The 9,048-nt window shown below is 39.2% G+C and overlaps 1 non-coding gene across 1 annotated transcript; it reads left to right on the forward strand.

Annotated features, from left to right (window-relative positions):
* The first annotated feature begins 608 nt into the window (after nucleotides 1-608).
* On the forward strand, nucleotides 609-715 carry LOC141650831 (small nucleolar RNA R71). The gene has a single exon (XR_012546843.1). It is a non-coding gene; the product is annotated as a small nucleolar RNA R71 (small nucleolar RNA).
* The last annotated feature ends 8,333 nt before the right edge of the window (nucleotides 716-9,048 follow it).

Below are 9,048 nucleotides of genomic sequence, written 5' to 3' on the forward strand. Positions count from 1 at the left end.
CTCTAAGGTATGCATACCTATAAAGATAGATCTAAGAGGATATTAGCATAAAGTTAATATTCTTATGTTAATAAGAATCTTAACAAGTTCAAAAGTATTGAACATGAAGAATTTGAATCCACATGCTTCCGCTGCGAGATTAATTCATTGCGATAAGATGTATTACCATTCTTAAACCTTGTATATTTGGAGTATAACGAGATGTTTGGTCGGACTCACTTGGAGCTTAATTATCGGTTACTTGTCGTTAGGAGCACCTAGACCAAAACAATATTTATAACTTCACAAACAACTCTACTATTAGTAAAGAGGCAAGTAAAGGTCGGATCCTAAGGGACGGGTATTGATGTAGGATTTTCGATTGCAAGTAGCGGTGTCTAGGGGTGTCACAATTTGGGTTGAGATAAGAAGATACCATTTGGTTTCCTCCTCTAGTAGCCTTGCGAGGTCTACTATATTGTGAATTATGGACCGCCATTTCCTCAATCTTGTTCCAAGTTTCATTATCGTCATCTTCGGTGAACATACCATTTGATCCCATGTTGAGAATGTTTCTTGAGTCTTCATAAAGACCATTACAAAATTGTTGTACAAACAACCACTCGCTAAGTCCATGATGAGGACAAGAGCGACAAATTCCTTCTAATCGCTCCCAAGCTTCATACAAAGATTCTTCATCCCTTTGCTTAAAACCCGTAACTTGAGCTCTTAGCATGTTAGTCTTTTCCGGAGGGTAGAATTTCTTGTAGAAAGCTAGAGCCAACTTCTTCCAAGAGTCAATTCCAATTGTAGCCTTATAAAAGTTTTTCAACCATTGTTTTGCGGTGCCAATTAGAGAAAAAGGGAATAAGACCCATCGAATTTGGTCTTGAGTTACACCGGTTTGTGAGATCGTATCGCAATAGTCACAAAAGTTTCCATATGGGAGTGAGGGTCTTTACTAGGCATCCCCCCAAATTGGCTTCTTTCGACTAATTGGATAAATGCGGATTTTGCAATGAAATTTCCAGTTAAGTGTTGTGGTGTGGGAGTACCATTGGGTAGGTTCTCCTCGGTTGGTACGGAATGTGATGAAAACTTAGGCATTGTGGGTTGATTTTGTGATTGATTTGGTGTTGGGTTCTCCTCACATTCTCTTGCAAAAGGGTTGATGAACTCAATATTTGTTTGAATATCTACAACCTCACCAATACCTCTCAAAGTATTTCTAGCAAGTCTTCTATTGGTTGTCAAAGTCCTTTCAATTTCGTGATCAATAGGTAACAAGTTACCTTGTGATCTTCTAGACATGCAAAATATCAAACAACTCGAAAACAATTAGAACAAACCTTAAGGAGTTTTACTTCCCCAAGGTAAAGAAAGACACAACTAATAACAATCTAAGAAAATCAATTCAAGTTAACACCGTCCCCGGCAACGGCGCCATTTTCGGTCGGACTCACTTGGAGCTTAATTTTCGGTTACTTGTCGTTAGGAGCACCTAGACCAAAACAATATTTATAACTTCACAAACAACTCTACTATTAGTAAAGAGGCAAGTAAAGGTCGGATCCCAAGGGACGGGTGTTGATGTAGGATTTTCGATTGCAAGTAGCGGTGTCTAGGGGTGTCACAATTTGGGTTGAGATAAGAAGATCACTAAACTAAATAGCAATAAAAGTAAGCAAGCAATATGATTAAAATGAGATATAAACAAATGATTAAAAGCACTAGGGTGTAATGGGGTCATAGGGGATTCATGGGAATTGATCATACAAACATATTCTCAAATTATAAGCAAGCAATTATTGTTGTGATAGGATCGAGTTGGTTTATATCTTACAATCCTAGGAAGGTTTGGGTCCCGGAGCCGAATCGATTAGATTGTACAACACATACAAGTAGACTTAATCCCCCCTACTCAACTATATGCATGGTCTAATGAGACTCGAGTTGGTTTATGTCTTACAAGTCTTATTGAAAAGGTAAGTGATGGGTAAAAAATGCAAGGATACATAGGCTTGCATTTCATCAAACATAACATGTGCATAAGTTGAGATCACAACAAGTAAGCAAATAAATTATGAAAACATATTAAATTAAGAATGAATCATCCTCCATGTTGGTTTCCCCTAATTACCCATTAACCCTAGTTAAGGTAACTACTCACTCATTATCAAGTTTAACATGTTAACAAGGTTGTCAATCATATTAACAAAGCAAAACATGATGAATAAATGAAGATGACTAACAATAATTAAAAAGGGATTAAGAGAATTATACCTAATGATGATTCCAAAATAAAGCAAAGAATAATAGAAGTACTTGATGAATGATTGGAAGGTTGGCAATCTCCCAATAATAACCCAAATAATCTTCAATTACCCAAAATAAAAGATGAACAAAAGAGAAATTAAGGAAATGAGATTTGTATTAATATTTGATTAGAAGTTGATTACAAGATTAAGAAGAGATTAGAATGATATAAACTACACTAAAGATTGATAAGAAGAACATGATTAATCTAATTAGACTAATGGAGTATTTATAGTGGGGATTAGGTACACAAATTAGGGTTTACTAAGGGCTTAAATGATGATTAAGTCCTTGAGGAATCGCTCCTCTCAGAAAAAGATGCGGGTCTCCTTTTTATCGGTCTTCCAAAATATGCGCATCTTTCATGGAGCAAGAAGAGGACGTATGGGCCTGTAAGACAATCCGAGCGTCCAAGGGTCGGGACGAGCGGATTGCTGGACGGGCGGATTGATGCATGGACTAGCGGATTGGGGCGTGGTTCGACGGGCGTCCCTATGGCAAAGACGCTCGGATCTTTGCAATCTTGGACGGGCGTCTTTATGGTTGGACAAGCGGATCTCGTCCCAACCTTTCTTTTCTTCTTTTCTTCCTCTCTTCTTCCAATAATCCTCCGGGATTTAGTCGGGGATGCAAGGATTTGTTCATCATTTCCCATCTACTATAATATGTACAAAGGCCTTCTAGTCTTGTCTTCTCTTTGATGCTTGGTCATTAGATTCGATCAATTTAGCTTTATTTTGCCATGAAAATGCAAGGTTTGCACTCCTCTCCTACCAAGGAAACAAAACCTCAAAGAGTATGCAAAACAAAGGACTAAAGATAGTAAATGACCAGAATATGCACTAAAAAGCATAGGAACAAGGCTAATTCGGGGACTAAATATGCTCAAATAATGGTCACATCAAATATCCCCAAACCGAACCTTTGCTCGTCCCGAGTAAAGAGGTGACAAAACTAGGACCCTTATTTAAACTATCCTACTAATATAGCCGACATGAGACAATTAGCGGGTCTCACTCCGCCCCATCAACTCACAACAAGACAACCATGAGGTAGGATGCCTTCTTGCAAGGCAAGGTGGGGCTTGCCAAAATAGTGACACATCCAAGCATTAAAGCACACAAAATCAAGTAATGGATGCATCTACAAAAGAATAGCCACTTTCCTCATCTAAGTGGCGTAAATTATCTAAAGGGGAAGCAATTCAAGGGTACACACTCCTTCATAGATGCAGTTTCTTCAAACTACTAAGCCTAGAAGGATACCAATAAATCACCTCCAAGTTGTGTCAAGCTAGGGTACCTTTGTCCTCAATCGTTAAATGCTTTTGTCAAGAATAACCTCCCTATGGTGTTAGAAACACTGGAGGATCGCGGAATTTCCCCTCTTGCCTAGACAAGAAGAAAGGTCATCCCCTCTCTACCATGCACAAAAATGGATATGATGGATAAAGGGATCGATAGTATTTGAGTTTCATTTGGGAGTTTTCTTTTGTTGTTTGTTTTTCCCCCCAATTTCTTGTGGCATATAACATTTGAGAACACTTTCTTTTTGCCATTTCTTTTGATGTTTGGCATTTCAATACTTGACAATTTTCAACTTTTGCATTTTCTTTTTGAACTTTTTCAAAGTCACCCCAATTTGTAACGAGGGTGCCTTATTTTTGAAGCATAGGAGTTTTCATTTTTGTTACTCCTCTTTTGTTTTGATGCATTTTGCAAACTTTTTCTTTTCTTTTCTTTTAATTTCTTGAACTCAAATTTGAACAATTTCTTTTTGTGCCCATTCCCTTTGATGACAAAATGTATGGTAGAACATGGATGAATGATGGTTGCATGGTTTCAAGGGTCACCTTGGAATAAACGGTAGCCAAGGAGTTATCACGCCACAAGGTACTCTTGACTAGGCCTTAATCTATGGTTCAAAGGATACTAGCATGACACATCCTAGGGTGTTTTACAAGTATTCTAACAAGCAAAGTATTAAGAAGAAAAAGCATCAACTAGGGCCTATATACACTTGTCAAGCTTCCCAAGTAGACGGTTTCGCAAAATTTTTCTAACATGTAAACTACATGCCATGATGAAACTAACATATATACATCCTAATGCATATGCTTCTACCAACTAGTATGCCAAATAATCTAAATGCAATCCTAAATTCACATTGTTTTTACCGTATAAATCAAAATAAAGCCACATAGTCATTAACATAAAGAGGAAAAAGGAGATTGGAAAGATCATACCATGCGGTCTTCAATATCCTCATGTCTCGGATGTGGCGTAGTCGATCAATGTGAACAAGGATGAACAAACACAATATATACAATATATACAAGACTACACTACAAAGGAAATGAACATGTTTTTGATTTTTTCAATTTTTCAATTTTTTTTGGATTTTTCGAAATTTTTGATTTTTTTGGATTTTGAATAAAATTCAAGTTAGAATTTCCCATCCCCACACTAGTATGGGCATTGTCCTCAATGTCCAATACGATCGGAAATTATGCAATGAATATGCATGATTTCTAAACTAAATGCAAACTATACTAAGCTACGCTACATGATGCATGTGTTTTTGTTATGGCGGAGAGCATAATTTAAATTAGCTCCCAATGCATATGCATGGACTTCCCAAAACCAAAATAGACATTATTTATAATGTCTTGAATTTCGGGGTAGTTCATGCACAAGTTATGCAATGCATGAAACTAAATATTGTCATTTTGGATTTTACAAGTTGGGAACAATAAAATTGAACACCTTAATGAAGCCAAGGTGTTAGTCCTCCATGTTTCTAGGACTCCACAAAGTAAATGATCAAGATAAAATAACAACAAGGGAAGTAGACAAACCATTATGGAGGTGTAAGAGTGTAGGAGCCTCCCAAGTTTGCTAATCTTCACCCATCGTATCATCACCATCATCCTCCTCTCTTGAGGTATCATCAACTTCCATAGATGTGGAATCATCTCCACTCCCACTTTCACTTCCTCTCTTCCTCTTCTTGAGCTTCTTCTTTTTGAACCTCCTCTTGAACCTCTTGTTCATCAACACCCTCATCATCAACTTTCTCCTCTCCACCCAGTCTTTCACCACTAGAGGTGCTAGGAAAGAAAACGTCCCTATCTGCCCAACTAGGAAAAGGACATGATGGATCAAGAAGTCCTTGCCTAGCTAGATGTAGGAGGGGTGGATATTGGGCCTTGTAAGCATCCACTCTATCATTGTAAGCTTGCTTGTGCATTTCCCTCATGAGTAGAGTCATGTAATCATTTCCTACATCGACATCCTTGGGTTTGAATTCGTGATACTCAAATGGGTAAGGTGGGTTGATAATGGAGGAGGAGGCCTCGTCAATCTCACCTCTATGTTGTTGAATAATATACTCGGTCACCTGGGAGAGTGGAAGAAGGTAATTTGGTCGGTGAGCATTCAATCGGCAAATCTTTGAAGGCAATGTGAAGGTTCTAGCTTTATTGGTTAACCACCCATATTTTGTGTCAAGAGAATCATGCTTAACCCACTTAAACTTGTGAATCATAGTGTCCATATCAATGAGATGGCCTCCTTTAACCGCCACATAAGTGTTGTCCTTGTTGAAATTTGGGTCAAAGTGCTTGGCCAAATGGGTAACTAGTCCTCCATTTACAATAAAAGCGGTGCCCTCTTTACCACAATCGACATTAAGCCATCGTTCAACCAAAAGTCTTAGAGCATTATATGGCTTAGTATATTCCCTTCCTATGTTCAAGGCCGACTCAAGAAGAACACAATCGAGCTTGGTAAAATGATTAGTGCCATTTCTTACTATCAAAGTATTCCCAATGACCTTATGCCACACCCTAATGCCCGGATGGTGGACTAATAGAGCACGACAATCATGAAAGCGCACAAATTTCTTTCCGGAAATTGCCTCCCAAAGAGGAACGGGGTCATACTTGTCGGGGATCTTGTATATTTCGGGGTATCGCTAAGGCCTAAAATTTTACTCAATTCGCCAAAAGTGACGCGTCTATCAACATTTGCAAGACGAAACTCGATGTGGGTTCTAGTTTCCACCCTTGTGACTTTCAAGGAACTCAAAAATTCCAAGGTGAGGGAGGGGTATGTCAATTCCTTCATGGTAAACAATTTACCCAATCCCATAGACTCAAAGAAGGTTTTGGTTCGTTCAAGAACACCCAATTTTGATAATGCATATTCACAAATAAACTTAGTAGGCATGATGGTTTTCTTAGCAAAGAGAATGAATTTCTCCCTATGAGAGTCGGAAGTGAAAGTTACCTCCGGGTAATTGGATAGTTGCTCAATGACCGGAGTTGTTGATGTTGTAGCCTCCATATGGGGACCTTGTTGAACCTCTAACCTTGCCTCATGGACTACTAATGCCTTTGACAATTGTTTTGCTTGAAGGGCTTGTTGCCTTTTTGAAAGTGTCTTCTTTGGGGGTGCCTTGTTTCCTCCTTTGGTTCTTGCCATTCTTGATTACACCAAAGAGAGATTGAAATCTTCAATTTTTAGTTATGGCCAAATCGATTTAAGATGAAAGAATGTTGCTTTGTATCTTAAAAATCGACTCAAAGGTTGAAGATTTTGGTGTTTGAATCAATTGTTGTTGCAAAAGGAGTGATTAATTTTTGTTGTGAGGAAGTTTGGATTTGATTTTGTTGTATTTGGTTTAAGAATTTTAATTTTGTGGATGTAGAGGATGAGGGTTTTTGGGGTTTTTTGGGTTGTGGGTAGTGTTTGAATGTAGAAGAAATGAAAATTATTGAGGGAAGAGGGTTTAAAGACCCGTTATGTTTGAAAATAGCAGCAGGGGACGAGCGGACCAAGGGTCGGGACGCTCGGATTCTTCGTGTTTTATCTCAGGAAAAGACGCCACAGGACGAGCGTCTTCCAGCAAGGACGAGCGGATTTTTCAATTTGAGACGAGCGTCTTCATGGACGGACGCTCGGATTCTGTTACAGGGTGAATCTTTAAATTTCAACAGCAGAAAGACGAGCGCCTTTGCTGTAAGATGAGCGGCCAGGATCAGACGAGCGGATTCCCATTTGAGACGCTCGGATTCTGTGTCAGACAAGTTTTTTGAATTCTGCAACTCTACCAGACGAGCGTCTGGTGACATTGGACGCTCGGATTCTTCAGGACGAGCGGTTTGTTCGTTTGGACGCTCGGATTCCTTCTTGACCACACGGATTCATGTCCATCCGTGGGTGCTGCATAACACATATCATTTTCATTCTTCAATTCTCGTGTTCTTCATTGTGGGGGCATTACAAAGGCATGAATAGCCTATGAAATTGCTATCCCCACACTAAGATAAAGCACTACACATCAATAAAATCATAAGTCCCTCCCTCACTTCTCTCAAAATGATGAATATCTTGATCAAGGCACAAAAATATAAATCCAAAAATGACAAAAATGCAATGTAAAAATTGAAATGCAAGTTAGGGAGTTAGAATATTTACAAATGGTGGTTTAGGGAGGACTCCACCAAACTCTCATCCAATGTGAGATGTCAAGGGGGCATGTTCAAGGTGTTGTTGATGTTACTCAACACCTTGAAGAAGTAGTCGAAAGCTTGTTCATTATCATGATAAAGATCCTCAATAGATCTTTGCACTTGTTGTTCTCCATGATGGTCTTGGTTCATAGCATTACCAATATAGGGATTGAATATCCCTTTGACCTCATCATCCCAAAGACCGCAAACTTCGTCTACTTGATCACTAAAAAATTCTTGAGTTGATAGAGACAACCCTCCTTCTTTCTTGTCTTGGCCAATAAGGCCATCCTCTTCATTGTTGGATTTGGGTGAGCTTTTCAAGCTCTCATTGTTGCTATTCCCTTGCTCGTTGAATGGAGCATCATCAACTTTCTTTTTCCATTGGAGTTCCGACTTCTTCCTATCATCCTTCCGGCTATAGTGATCAACCATAAAGCATTGTTCATGCAAACGGGGAGCCCTCATGGTTTTGTCAAGATTGAAAGTTATGGTCTCATCTCCCACTTCTAGAGTAAGCTCTCCGTGCTTCACATCTATCACCGCACCCGCGGTGTACAAGAAAGGTCTACCAAGGATGATCGAAATATTGGAGTCTTCTTCCATGTCAACAATGACAAAGTCCACCGGGATGAAGAATTTGCCGATTCTCACGGGAACATCTTCCCATATCCCTAACGGTGTCTTCGTTGACCTATCGGCCATTTGGGTGTGATGTTGGTACATTTAAGTTCTCCCATCCCTAGCCTTTTACTAACCGAATACGGCATAACACTCACGCTTGCTCCTAGATCACACAAAGCCTTGTTAATCGTGGTGTCGCCAATAGTACACGGTATTAAGAAGTTTCCCAGATATTTAAGTTTCTGAGGTGATCTCCCTTGAAGGATTGCACTACTCACCTTAGTGAAGGCGATAGTTTCAAGCTTCCGGATCAACTTCTTTTTCGTAAGGATGTCCTTCATGTACTTTGCATAGGCCGGCACGTGATTGATTAATTCCGTGAAAGGAATCGAGACTTCCAAATTCATCACAATTTCCATAAATTTTCCAAGTTGGTCATCAAACTTAGGCTTAGCTTGACGACTTGGGAATAGAAGTCTAATCACAATGGGCTCCTTCTCCTCAGCTTTTTCTTCACTTTTCTTTGAAACTTCTTCTTTTGTTGGTTCTCCTTCCTTAGAGTTTTGCACGACTCCTTCTTTGTCACTAGCTTCCACAACTTCATCCTCAACTTG

This window comes from Silene latifolia, chromosome 3 (genome assembly GCF_048544455.1).
Source record: "Silene latifolia isolate original U9 population chromosome 3, ASM4854445v1, whole genome shotgun sequence".
Taxonomy (NCBI): Eukaryota; Viridiplantae; Streptophyta; class Magnoliopsida; order Caryophyllales; family Caryophyllaceae; genus Silene; species Silene latifolia.